We start from the raw sequence: 15614 nt of genomic DNA on the forward strand, positions 1-15614 counted from the left end.
AAATTCTGAAGAAAGTGCTACATGGGAATTAGAAAGCAAGATGCGAGAAGCTTATCCATTTCTGTTTTCAGGTAAATTTCGGGGACGAAATTTCTAAAAGGAGGGGAGAATTGTAACACCCCGAATTTGCTACTTGATTATTAATTATTTTTATATAGTTATTTTTGTTAATTAAAGGGGTTTTATAGAGGTTTGTATTAATTTAAAATTATTTACGAAAATTTTTATAAAAATTCTATTTTTTTACCCTGGAACAGGCTGTTCCAAAAGTGGAACGGGCCGTTCCAAACGAAGAAAATAAGTTATTTTTGTAGCAGCAGAACGGGTCGTTCCAAAAGTGGAATGGGCCGTTCCAAAGAAGAAAAAATGCCTATGTGGGTTTTTCCAGAACGGGCTGTTCCCAAAGGGAAACGGGCCATTCCAACTATGGTCAATCAGTGTTAACGTGAACTTCAAAACGGGCCGTTCTACTTTTTGAAACGGGCCGTTCTGCTTTTTGAAACGGGCTGTTCCAATTTTGGAACGGGTCGTTCCAGTTATACATTTTGCACAGATTCGAAGGATCCGGAACGGGCCGTTCCGAAATCAGTACGGGTCGTTCCGGGTGAGTCAGAATGCCTATAAATAGGGGCATCAGGGGTGAAATTTTATAACAGAGTGAAATAGTAAAATTTTAGAGAGAGAAGGGAGAAAGAAAGAGAGAGAGAAAGAAAAAGAGAGGGAAAGAAAAAGAGGGAATGTAGAAGAGGAGGCTCTGCTCAAGTTTCAACTCTTGCTTATCCAGGTAAGGGGGGAGTGAGAAACCTCGCTCGGGGTGTGGAGATAATTGTTGGATAGTCTGTTTGTCAGATTGGCCCCTAATCCCTTGCTTGTGGTTCTGTTTGGTCTACTTTATTCCTTGTTACTTTGTTCTTGTTACTTTGTTCTTGTTACTTTGTTCTTTGTTATTTTGTTCCTTGTTACTTTGTTCCTTGAAAGTAATAAATGAATATGGAATTAATGTTAAAAATAAATAAGTTTTAATATGAAAAAGAATGTTCTCTGTGAATTCCTGTGCGGACTTTATGAGGAGTATTTATGACATGACCATGTGAAATATGGACAAATGACATGAGACCTAAGAATGAACTACTGAGACAAACTGTGATTATGAGACTATGACAAATGAGGACATGATGTACTAAATGAAATTTTGTAATAAGTTAAATGTTGAATAATGAATGTGTGACATGCATCATATGCATATATTACTCCAGGTGTGCCGCTGAGGCCGCATACCAGTGATGCTGACAAGGTGTACCTTAGGGTCACCGACAGTTGTAATATGCTAACAAGGTGTACCTTAGGGTCACCAACAGTTGTGATATGCTAACAAGGTGTACCTTAGGGTCACCGACAGTTGAATAAGCTAACAAGGTGTACCTTAGGGTCACCGACAGTTGTAACCAGGTGTACCTTAAGGTCACCAGTGATAATATATGAAACTTCCGTATGGCGCCACATGCATGCATTTATAAGTCGAGTTCATGACATCATAGCATGATAAATGAGTATAGATGTGATATTGATGATGTATGTGTATTGTTTACATGTGACTTATATTTGTTGTGTGTGAGTGCTATCTAACCTTTATTTCTTCACCTAAAATTAAGTGAGAAGTTTCTCACTCCCTTGTTGTTTTTGTATATGTTTAAATTATGTTGCAGGCGAACAACATCATGAGGATGTTGGTGATGAGGCTTAAGGGATCAGTTGGGCATGCTCTGATAGGATGTGACATTGGGGCTTAGCTAGCTTAGTCTAATATGTTATTGTTTTTAAAAGCTTTAATTTTCTTTCTTTTGTAATTTTGAACGTTCTTGATAAAAGACCAAAATGTACATCTTTGTCATATTATTTTTATTATATGATTTGAAAATTATAAATTAATTCCTAACTAGGAGGCACAACCACCTTTGCCGGAATTAATCTATATTTTCCTTTATATGACTTCTTGAATTTTGATATTTACATGATGACTTTTTATGATTTATAAGTTACGAATGTAAATCTTCTACCTTTTGATATTTGAAGGAATTATTTTATTCATTAAAGATGTTATTAAATTATGAAAGGTTTTATTTACTCAAAAAGAAAAGAAAAAAAAATAAAAATAAAAAACAATATTTGTTTACGTTTATTGTGTTTTAATGATGGGGTAGAGGGTGTCACACTAAAAGCATTATAATAAATAATTAAATTTAAAAAAAATTAAATCTTATAATGATTATTTTTTTAATGATGCTAAATTAAATATTTTAATTATTTTACAATAAATTAAAATGAAACAATAATAAAATATGTTAATTGATATTTCAAATAAAATGTTTTACCTACGAAATTTATTTATGGGTGAAGTTATCTACGGAAATTTTCGTAGACAAATTATCTACGGAAAAATCCGTAGATAAGTTATCTACGGAAATTTCCATAAATAACTAAATATTATCTACGGAAATAATTCCGTAGGTAATATTCCGTAGATAACTAAATATTATCTACGGAAATAATTCTGTAGGTAATATTCCGTAGATAACTAAAAATTATCTACGGAAAAAATTCTGTAGATAATATTCCGTAGATAACTAAACATTATCTACGAAAAAAATTCCGTAGATAATATTCCGTAGATAATAATCATTTTTCTTGTAGTGAATTATTCTCTCCTTAAGTTCCTTCACAAAGGAATTCCTCCTTTGTGATTTGTTTCATCTTTCTCCTTCATCTTCAAGGAGAAAACTGAACCACCTTAATTAGTTGCTTCAACCAAACTTTTGGAGCTTGGACTTGCTTCCGCGAATCCTCCATTAAAGACCTCAAGAGAAGAGGAGGACATTCAAGGGGGAGCTTGAAGAGGATCATCAACCACTTCTTCAAGTTGTTCCATCACATAGTCATAATTGTCATCACTATCATCACTTCCACCACTATCAAATATTCTTTTTTGAAAACTTTACAGATTTCAGAAAAGAATTGATTTTTTTCTTCTTCTAATTATAAACAACAATTTTATTAATTTATTAGATTATAAATATTGATATTAAATATAACAATAAGTTAAAATAAATAATATTTTTGAAATAAAATTTGAGCAAAACTAAATATATTAATACTTTTTAATTTTAATAATTTAAATTACTTATAATTTGAATTAAAAAGTAGTATTCAGCTATGAGTTCGTAGACAAAATCTCAATAAATTGTGGGTAAATTAGATTTAGACCCTCCTAAAAAGTTTGCATGACTTCGTAGTAAATTATTATAATAAAATAAAACATTTCATTAGTTGGCAAGTAAATTGATTAATAAAAATGTCGTTTGAAAAAACAACCCATAACTAATTTCTAAAGAATCAAATGAAAAGGTATGTCTCCTATATAAGTTCTGTGTAGTTTATTTCAATAAGTTTCTTAGTGTAGCTTATCAAAATATATCTTCTCAATACATGCATTAAAATATGTTTATTTCAATTCATCAAACTCCAGTATAGTTGAATTACTTGAACTCAAATGCTACATTCTGCTTGCGACAAACCTAGTCTTGTTTTATACGAAGAGCGGTAGTATAATGACGAGGAAAATCCAGAATCAATATGTGATACCTGATACTGTGTCATTAATTCGATGACAAGGAAATAACATATCTTATGAGAATGTTGTGCCCTAATTATGTGGTATAGGAAATCAAAAACTTATATGAGAAACTAATAAGATGAACTAGCTAGTGACATATTGAGAAGAGGTTATGTGAGTCTGTATGTCATTGTTATATGCAGAATAGATAAATGTATGGTTGAGAAGCTTTGCAGCAGCAGTGGATCCGTGGATAGGATTCTTGATAAAACACTTGCTTAAGAAATCTTTACAGGCCCAACTGAGTGCATCAGGTATTGGTGGTACTTTTTGTGTAATGCAAGTTTTAATATTAGATCCTTTCGGTTTTCAATGTTCCTCCATGCATCCAATCCAGTGATCATCTCAATTATATATAATGCATCCAAGAGACCATTTATCCTATGTCGTTCCAATCATACTAATAACTAATTCAGGTGACATGTAAGAAGCTGTGCCTCTAAATTTCATCTTCTCAGAGTCAAACTCATCTTTTGCCTCTTCTCTAGTTTTTGCCAATCCAAAATCGGCAATCTTCACTTGATACCATCTATGACTCTTCCATGTTGGAAAGAAAAGAATGTTGTCTTGTTTTAGATTATAATGGACCTCTTCTCTAGTTTCGTGAAAACAATTAACTCCTTTCAAAAGTATATATGTGTAAAATTCTTACTTTATCGTCACATAGAGCTCCTCCCTTCCTAATTAATTCACAGAACCATAAGGAGCAAGTTCCATGAAAAGATTGTAGAAGACATAATATTTCTCAACAGTGTATTGATCAAAATAGCATTGAATGATTTCTGTGCAATCCTTGAATGATTCCAATATTTTTTTTTTCCTTTTTAAGTGAAGCAATCGAGTAAAAGAAAGGACTTGAACTCTTCACAGCTATAATCTTCCAATTTAATTCATCTAGATAACTCAAAGCAATAAGATAAACCGTAGCATAAGATCCACATCCTAGAATTGCCAACTTCTTCCATGTAACCATGTATAACTTTTGTCTTTTCACGAGAACGTATAGCTTGAGTAATTCTCCAATTCCTTCCTTATATATTTATATAACACAACCGTCTACAATGTACGACAATCACTTAAATATTAGATATGGTTTTGCGCTACAAGATATAAAATTAGATAATTAAACATTAACTACACGTAATAAAGATATACTTATCACTAGTTGTATTGATGCAATATCACAAAATTAGAATTTAATTTAGTCATGATTTTATTAATTAATAAACCATGCGCGTAAATCTTTGGATGCAATTTTCCAGTTAAGAAATTAAAAGATTAATCAATTAATATGAATTAGAAATTAGTTTAGTTACAAATTTTATTAATAATTGAAATAACAATATATTTAAGTACGAGATTGCTGACAAAATGTCAATGAATTATCGGTAAACTGGATTTAGCCTTCCTAAAGGGTTTTTTTTGGTTACACTTCCTGAAGAGTTTGCACAACGAAGTAAATTTTTAAATGTTTTTTATAATAAACAAAACATTTCTTTAGTTGGCGTGTTACGCCCGTAAATTAATTAATATTAAGTTGATATAATTTTATGTTCCAAAAATTATGGAGAAAAGATAGAGAAATTTACGGTCATTAATATTTCATTTTATTTTCTCACATTTTATTTTTTCCATTATCTTTAATACTAAATATATATAGAAAGAGGGTTAGCCTAGTGGTTGAGTGGGGAAGGGTTGGAGTAGTTAGAAATATGAGGACCTAGGTTCAATCTTCATTGTGACCATCTTTGCAATCTTTCCTATCTTTAAAAAAAATATATAGAGAGATATATATAAGTCAAGATTCGTTATTTTTATTTTAAAAAATTAAATTTATTATTTAAAAGAAATTATCAATAATACTATATATGTTTCTTTCAATAAACTAGTATGAGACATTGTTTACCTACAAACTATTTTTTGAAAAATAATGAAAAATGACAATAAAAATGAAAATTTATATATTAATTTTCAAATGTTCCCCCAAGAAAATATGATATAAATTTTGTATATATTAATGCACAACATTGTTTACCTACAATAATTTTCATGTAGTAAACTAACTAAAATTGGTGTATAACCATCGAAACATCATAATATAGTGTGGTAATAAATATAACACAGTTTTATTTTTATAAAATACAGTCATAAAAATGATCGCTCGCTGATTATTTTAATAAATTCACCGGTCACATTGTTCTAAAAACTAAGCTAAACTTTGTTTTCACATTGTTCTCAAAACTTGGCTAAACTTTGTATTCCTTTGTCATTTTTTTAAAAAAAAATTAAAACATAGAAGAAGCATGTCATAATCTCCTCTAAAGCAATAAAAAAAAACTTTTAATAAATTCACCAATTATTGTTTTGCTAAACTTTATATTCACATTGTTCTCAAAACTTAGCTAAACTTTGTATTTCTTCTTCCTTTGTCATTTTTCCAGCATGTGTAGGGATGACAAAGCGGGTTGAATTGAGTGGATTAGCTCACTAACTCGCCTATTTTTTGTGAGTTGGATTGAATGAATAACCAACCAAAACACCCAGTCCAGCATGTTTAACCCATTAATTTGGTGAGGCAACTCATTAACCTACCTTTTTTTTATACTTAAAAGATAAATTTGTAATGAATTTATATTAGATCAATGTTTTTATTTTATGGTTTAACTTTTCTTTTCATGTAATTATTCTCATTTCATATGAAAGAGAAATATATTATTTTAGTCACATATTTTTTACCAGTACATTTTCATTTATAGTATTTTTTAATAAAAATATATAAATTGGTCTTTGCATAAAAAATATATCTCTTCCAATTAATTTTAAAAATATAAATAAAAGTATAAGTTGAAATGTATATATTAAAATATTTCAATTAAAATTTTTCTAAAAAAATTGGGTGAGCCACCAACTCACTAAAGTAGATTAACCTATCAACCCATCATTAAGCGAAGCTAAATTACATTTTTTAACCTTTTTTTAACGTGTTAACTTTCCTTACTCTACTTTTTTAATGGGTTAACCTGTTGTAACTTACCGTAGATGGGTTGACCCATCTTATCATCCCTAATCGTGAAGATTTTTTGTAGTTGTTAGATAAATTAATATAAAAATAATTTTTTGATTTGTAGGGATAAACTGATTATGAGAGGTATTTTGACAACTTTTAAAAAATAATTATTCCACGTGGAGTTATCTTGAGGTTGATTTGGAAAGAAATATTGTTGGTTGACCCTAAATCCTTTTCCCCGTTTTCTCCTCCTTTTATATTCATGCGATTTTTCATAGTTGACTGGCGGTTTAAGGATACACTACTAGATTTTAATTTTTTAGCAACATTTTTTTGTTTACATTTGTTAAAATATTACTATATATTAAATAATAGGTTATTTTGCAACACTTTTTAAAAATTATTATTATAGATAGAGTAACATTTTTTTTCAATATTATTTTTTCTAATTATTTTCAAAATCAAAGTCTCATATCGAGTAAAAAGATTTCACATAGATTATTTTGTAACACTTCTTTTGAAAAATGTTACTATAATTGCTTCTAAAATCAAAGTCTCACATCGAGTAAAAAAATATACTTTTCTTATCTCTAATTATTATCCATAATTAAAGTTTCACATCGAATAGATTAATGACTCATAAAGAGTATATATAACAATATAGTTATACTTAGGATAAATAAAATTTGATATTTTATATATAATTAGTGGTAACTAATTAAGAATGTCTTCCCTAAGAATTTAAGAGACATAAAAATATTATAATTGATAATAATATATCTAAATTAAAAGTAATTATCATTCTATAAAATTAAAAAAATGTTGGCAACATCATTAAAATGTTACAAAAATACTACTTTACTAACATTTGAAAAATGTTGCCTAATTATATAAAAATGTTATTAAAAATCTTTAGCAACATGGACTATATACAACATTTGATAATGTGTTGCTAAAACAAATTAGTAATATTTATACATAATTAAGTAACATTTTTCAAATGTTGCTAAATACTATTTGTGTTGTAGTGATACTTGCAATCCGACCTTGTCGGCTTAATTATGACGATGTAATCAACATTCCAACACATTATAACATTATTTTTGTTGTTGACAACGTAAAATGAATAGCTATCTGGTATCTCACTAGTCACTTTACTATAAAAATATCTTCTCTATACACTTTTATCTTGTTAGAAAACTATTGTTTCACGAATTTAGAACCGGACATTTTGTATCTTTTTATTTCCTTCATAAATATTATAACTTAGATTATTAAGTCTTCTCTATTCCTGAATATGATAGTTTTAAAATATTCCATATTTCTTTGACAATTTTGACATTTTCAACTCCTTGATGAATTTGTGATAGTGTCAATCGATCTCTCCTCCTATCGATATCATCAATTTCTTATGCTAATTCAGACTCAACAAAGCTCCAAATATTATGAGTTCACAAATGTGTACTTGTCAAAGTTTTCCAATAGCTAAAATCCAACTTTCTATCTAGTTTGGGACATGGGCAAATAATATTGTAATTGGTGACCAGTGCTGGATGTGAAGGGACATACTGGGAATAATCGATGTTTCACATCGACTAGAGATAAGGCCAACAAAGAGTAAATAAGTGAGGGACAATTATCACCTTATATGTCAATTTTGTAGGATTGAATTTAGCTCAACTACATATTTTAAGAAATTCAAAGTAATGGTGGAACTACAATTTGGCCATTCTGTTAAGCTTGGCGTGTGTTATTCATAGATTAATATGTCCCCGATACTCATCATAAAAGTAATTTCATAAAAAGAAAGCACAAAATTTATCTATTCCTTATTGTCATAATCGGTATCCCGACGAGAATTGTAACACTATGTTTTATGCTTTTGTGCATGCTATGAGTTGTTTGACGATATATGATGTTTTAAAGTTGTTGTAGTTAGTTTTTTTCAAGCTTAAGGAGCTTGGATTCTTAACGAGAAGTCAACCTTTGAGAGTACCATGTTCTTCTTTTTCATCCTTGATTCCTCTATTTTTAGAAGCAATTGAGATAAAGGAAGCTTGTTTTGCTTGATTCTTTAAGTTGTTTAGTGTTGTGAATGATGTTAATTAAGCCCATTGGTGGCAATTGTGTTAATTTTTGGAGACGTTGATGCAGAGTTAAAGGTGAGGGTTTACGTTTGAAGGACCAAGCCTCAATTCTTGTTGAATCTCTACTAAATTGTGATGCATGTGTTGTTCAAGATGATTTTGGTGTTGTTAGATGTTTTGGAGTTGATTCCATAGATTGAATGTGGTGGTTGGAGGTTGAATGAGTTGGGAGAACACATGCACATGGCTGTGAATCATATATTTTGCTTAACAAAAGGGTTTGCTCCCCGAGTGAACCTTCTAAAATGAAGACTAAAAATCCAAAAACATCATTTTTGTTCCATGTTGGTTGCTCAACACAAATGTGTGTTCGTGATGAACACTTTAAGCCTCACTAGGCAAGCGCGAGTGTAGGTGATGCATGTTAGAGCTCACCCATCAAGAGAACCCATAGAGTCCCTCTCGCTCAAGAAGATATGGTCACCTAGCGAGATACAGCCCACTCAATGAGATATGGTCACCCAGTGAGGAGACCTGTAAGGAGTCAATCTCGCCCAGGAGCCACAATAAGATTCTCTCACTAAGTGAAAGTACGTAGCTCACTCAACGAGGGGCTTGATCAAGTTGTGGGTGCTCGATGAGACTATGCTTACTTGGTGAGACCCTATTTTGATAAATTTTGTTTATATTGATTTAATTAAAATGTTTTTGTATACCCATGTTGTAATTGGTTTTTATATATAGTAGAATGTTGAAATTTGATGTTTGGTGATGATTTTGAAATGGTATGAGATGGAAATGATATTTTTATGATATATTGTTTATGATTATGTATTAACATGTGTTGCTTAAGTTGATTAAGTTGTAATATGATTTGAGGATGCATACTTCATGTTTTTTGTGTTGTGATTTGAACTTAGAAACTAAAGGAGAATGAGCTGTGTTTTTGTGTTGAAAGATCTTATTGTAAATATTTGAGTTATGGTACTTTAAAAGCCCAATGATGAAAAACCCTTTAGTGAGAGGTTTGACTCCTAAAGTGGAGAGTTATTTTTATCTAAGTTGTCTCCTCTAAGTTTTTAGTTGATGTAGTATGGGATATAAGGTCGAACCATAATTGGTAGAAGTGGCCAACAAGTAAGCCACAAAGTTGAGGGCCATAATCCCTAATCGAGTTTTGGAAATATGCATAATATTTAAAGGGTAGGCGGTAGACTAATCTCATTTGGGGATTGGTTAATGGATGTCAATGTCATGATAACTTCACACTCAAGTTATTCTATTCTTGACAATAGTACTGGGCATTCCTAATTTAAGTGACAACATCCAAAAATTCATTTATGAGTTGATTATGACTTTTAAGCCAAACCTTTGTTGTTATGACCTAAAGATGAAAAGTCTTCTATGTTGTTGGTTTGGTAAGATCAAGACACTTAAATTGTTTAATTGTATTGTATGATATATCCTAAGTTGAAATGTGAAATGATGCATAATGTTGTTGAGTTGTATTTTGTGTTATTAAGTTGTATCTTTGCATTGCCAAGTTATATTTTGAGATGAGATACACAATTATATTATTGGTTTCATAATTGTGTTTTTTAAGTTGTATATTGAGAAGTAAGATGTTGTGATGTATTTAAGTTGTTTGATGCTATGTCATATTTAAATGCTTTATTAAAGTTGTTGTATGTTGAGAAGTTGATCATTTTGACGTAGTTAGCTTTTCAACTTTATGTTATATGTCATTTTTTGTTACAATTTTATCCTTACTTTTCTATATGTTAAACTACCATGATAATACTTGGTATGAGAATATGTCAGAATTAGGCTAGAGGGTGAGTGCAATTGTATGGCCTGTTGAAGATGACATTTTGTGAAGTTGTTTTTGGTACAATAATGTATGGTTGTGCTTGATCGATACCTAGGATTTTATGTTTTTAGTAAAAATATTTTATAGATGTGTGTATGTGTGTGTGTCGGTGTGTGTGTGTGTGTATATATATATATATAGGCTCTGATACCAGATGTCCCCGAAGTGGATCTAGGAGGGTAAAGGGAAAAAAGGAAAAATGCAACAATGAACCAGGTTTACACGGCGGTAATCCGCACAATACTGGGTATCAAGGGCACACCTGACGAATCAGGCTTACAAATCCCAAGTTTTCACAAAAAAAATGCAATAAAATAAATTCAAAGTAAAGAAAGAAAATGAAGAAAGAAAGATTTTATAACAGAAAAGCATACAAAGAAATATCTCATAGCTTCTCTCACTAAATCTATCTAAGATCTTGTAAATGAAAGGGTACCTCACAACATGGTCGAGGCCTCCTTTTATAGACTAAAAATTTACTGTTTCTACAGAACAAGTAACTTGACTTGAACTGTTCACTCACTAGTGGAAAAAAGACTTTTAAAATTGTTTATTTTTGACTTTTAAAATCGGTTCTTTAACCGATCTTGAAAGAGCCGATTTTAAAAGTTAGACTTTTAAAATCGGTTAAACAACCGATTTTAAAAGTTAATTTAAAATCGGTTGTTTAATAACCGATCTTAAAAGTTTGGATGTGCAGAAAAAAATAAACTGGAACGGGCTGTTCCAGTCTAATCAAAATGCCTAAAAGGGCACTTGGAGAATGGCCCATTCTCTTTGGAGAACGGCCCGTTCTCATTAGAGCACAGCCCGTTCTCCTTGGAGAACGAGCCATTTTCTTTGCAGAACGGGCCGTTCTCTTTGCAGAACGGGCTGTTCCAGTTTCGAACCCCACTGGACCTACAACACAGAGACGAGAAATCATGAAAAAATGAAAAGAAACACAGAAATAACATGAGAAGACGAAAATGAAAACGAAAACGAGAACGAAATTTACCTTATAGGAGACTTTAGAAAATGAGAGCTTCAAGGAAAGATTGAAGAGAATGACAATGGAGGGGAATATAAAAGATTTCTGACGATACTTTTAAAATCGGTTATTTCAGAACCGATTTTGTATATTACATACAAAATCGGTTTTGAAATAACTGATTTTAAAAGTAGTACTTTTAAAATCAGTTATAAAAGAACCGATCTTAAAAGTGGCACTTTTAAGATCGGTTATAACATAACCAATCTTAAAAGTGCTTTTAAAATCGGTTATATTATAACCGATCTTAAAAGTGGCACTTTTAAGATCACTTATTTTGTAACCGATCTTAAAAGTGGCACTTTTAAGATCGGTTCTTTTATAACCGATCTTTAAAGTACTTTTAAGATCGGTTAAATTTCAACCGATCTTAAAAGTGTTCATGTTATTTACAAAATTGCCACCGCGTCACTTTTAAGATCGGTTACCTTATAACCGATCTTAAAACTGATTTTAAATCCAATTTTTGCACTAGTGACTACAGTGCCGGTATCTTGACAGGAACTGTTCATTTAGAAAATAATTTGCTACAGTGTCGGTATCTTGATTGGAACTGTTGATCTCTTCAGACTGGGTAGATATCTACATACATTGCCGGGCTGAAGTGATATCGATAAACGATCACGATGACATGCGGTGCAGGGTTTTCACAGTATGTAATGTGAATGTGTCCACCATTAAATAAAAATATCATGATTAATGTTTAACCAATTTGATAATTTGTCAGATTTCTACTAAGTTTATACCAAAGCAGTCATCTTCATTTTGATAGAATTCATCTAGAGAAGCTGTAGACTCTGATGAACTGGGTAAAGAAGATTTTGAAGTTTTGCCTTCATTTTTGAGTAGAGCCAAAATCTCTTCAAGGTTCTTGGCAAAACTTTCTTTTTTTTTTGCAGCAACTAATGATGATGTAATTTTTGCTTTTTGATTGAGAAACAATGATGTTTCTGGGTCAACTAGTTTTAGAAACTTTGTGTTGGAGGCAAACCAATTTTTTACTTCTTGTGGGTTTGCTCTACTTGCATCAAATTGATTCCACCATTTGACATAAAAGTTTTTTTGCAATGGCGGAGGTTGTAATGGATGTTCTGCTTTTCCAAACTTGTACTGCCATGAAAATATCCATGAAAGTGAGAAGCTTGAAAAAAATTGAAGATCTGCTGGGATCCATGTATTTTGGCTATCATACATGGATTTGAAGATCTTAAACCCTTCATCTGCTGGAGTTGGAAGGATTTCTTCGATTGGACCACAAAAATTCCACCAATGGAGGAACCAATTTGGGAATTTGTACTGAACATTTCTTTTGAAATATATAAGCCACGAGTGGCGATTGGATTTATTTTGATGCCAAAATGTTTTTGTCTGGGCATCAATATAATCCCAATAGTTGTATCTAATAGGATCAAAAAGCATTGAAAATTTCTGAGTTTCATTCAGATTTAGACCAAATTGGCTCGGAGTTAAAACCTTCAGAATTTGGAGGGTTGTATGAGTTACATTAGAAATATCTTTTGGGTCCTTGTAATGTTTGATTGCTACAAAATCTGTATCAACCAAAATAAACTCATAGAACTTCCTTGTTTTATTGAGGGTTATAGGTTTAAAATGAAAACGCTCAGGAAAAATCTTTTGAGGAATTTTGTTGGGATTCTTGTCCCAAAATTTTGGTTCCATTTGAACAATGACTGACGTCTTGTTTTTTGGGATATAATGATTTGGAGAAGATTGGGGTTTTTTTTGTTTGGTTTTGAGAAATTGCTTGGGTTTGTTTTACTGGTAATTTTCCAGTAAGAAGATCCATAGCTTCTTCTTCTTCTTCTTCCTCTGACATTAAGTCAGCCCAAGTCTTGTTTGGGATAGAGCTTAAACTCTGAAGATTTTTTAATAAGGTTGAGATTGGGATTGGAATGACATAATCTGCCTTGGTTTGTTTTTGTGTTTGAACGGGTTGTTGAGTAAATGACTCAATTATTTAATTTGGTTGAGATTGAGTCAATGACTCAATTAATTCAAGGGCCTTGTTTGGTGGAGTAGATGACTCCATAGATTGAGTCAATGACTCAATTAATTTGAGGGCCTTGTTTGGTGGAGTAGATGACTCCATAGATTGGGATGGTCCTGTTAAGGCCAAACGACTTCCCCTACCTCTACCTCTGGTGGAGGCCAGTACTTCCTTTTTAGGTATCAGTTGGTGTTCCCTGTAAGTATTCACGAGTAAGATAATTAGGGAGAGAATTTGAAGTGCCTTTGAGATATTTAATGTTAAAATCAAAAACACTTAAAATTGCTTGCCATCTAGCAAAAATTTGTTTTGATGCAAGGTTTTTGACATACTTTTGCAAAATTTCTTTGGCTGATTTGCAATCAACCCTAATTAAAAACTTTTGATTTAAAAGATCATATTGAAATTTTGAAACACAAAGCACAATTGGTAAAACTTCTTTTTTAACAGTTGAATAATTCTGTTGTGCAGGGTTCCAGTGTTTGGAAGAATAGGCTACAATATGCTCTTTATCTCCTAGTTTTGGTTTGAGGATTCCCCCATAACCTAGGTCAAACGCATCAGTTTCAACAATTTTAAAGGCTTGACGGATTGGTAAAGATAGACAAGGAAGGTTTTTAACCAATTGTTTGTCATGTTTGACTGAAGTAGTATGGTTATTACTCCAAGAAGGAGGATTTTTCTTTAAACGCTCATGCAGAGGTTTGATAATATTGTTTAAGTTGGGAATAAAGTCTGCAACATAGTTTAAACAACCCAAAAATCTTTGAAGTTGAGTTTTGTCGATAATTTGATCAGGGAACTTATCAGCAAATTCAATGGATCTGCTAATAGGTGTGATTTTCCCCTGATGTATGAAATGGCCAAGAAAACGGATCTTAGTCTGAAAAAGACTAATTTTTAAGCTGGACACGGCTAAAACATTTTGTCTGATAATTTTGACAAAAATGTTAACATGTTTGAAGTGTTGATCGAGGGATTGGGAGAAAATTAAGACATCATCAATATATACAATAGCAAAACTAGTATAGGGATTGAAGATATCATTCATGATTTTTTGAAATTCTGAGGGGGCATTTTTTAATCCAAAGGGCATAACGTTCCATTCGTATTGCCCAAAGGGAATAGTAAAAGCTATTTTATACAGTTCCTCTTCTTGGATTTGTATTTGCCAATAGCCAGACTTCATGTCAAATTTTGAAAAGATTTTTGCTGAGTGAAGACAATTAAGGAGATCTTTTTTGTTTGGAATAGGATATCTAATCCATCTAAGGGCTTGATTGAGAGGTTTATAATTTATAACTAATCGCGGAGTTCCCCTTTCAAGTTCGGCTTGTTTGTTGACATAAAAAGTTGCACAGGACCATGGGCCTTTGCTAGGTCTGATAAGGTTTTTACTGAGGAGATCTTTTATCTCTTTTTGACAGTAATGAAGCAGCTGTTCATTCATTTGGATCGGTCTAGCTTTGGTTGGGATTTGATTTTCTTTAAAATCCTTTTCATAAGGAAGATTAACAATGTGTTGTTTCCTATTCCAAAAAGCATGAATGTCTGAACAAACCGAGTTTTGGATTGTAAGTAAAAGATCTTTGATCTTGTTTTGGATATGAGTTTGCTGAAGCTGTTGCTCAATAGTTTTAAAGGAAATTTCTTCCTTCAGATAGTTGATCTAGTTGGATTTTTGTTCTATCAAATTGATAGTTTTACTGATGGGTTTCTTAATGAATCTAAAGATAATAGATTTATCACCTTTGTGAGAAGATATACCTTCATCCGTAATTTCTAAGGGAAATAAAGCCCTAATGAAAGGAGTTCCTAGACTAACCTCAGTTCTAAGGTCCTTGACCAATAAAAATGAGGTTTCAATTTGTTGACCTTGGTTTTCTATGGTGGCTTTGGAAAGCTTGTATCTAATCTGTAATTTAGATCCATTAGCAGTGCT

The sequence above is a fragment of the Cajanus cajan genome, chromosome 8, assembly GCF_000230855.2.
Source record: "Cajanus cajan strain Asha chromosome 8, NIPB_CcT2T_4, whole genome shotgun sequence".
Classification (NCBI taxonomy): Eukaryota; Viridiplantae; Streptophyta; class Magnoliopsida; order Fabales; family Fabaceae; genus Cajanus; species Cajanus cajan.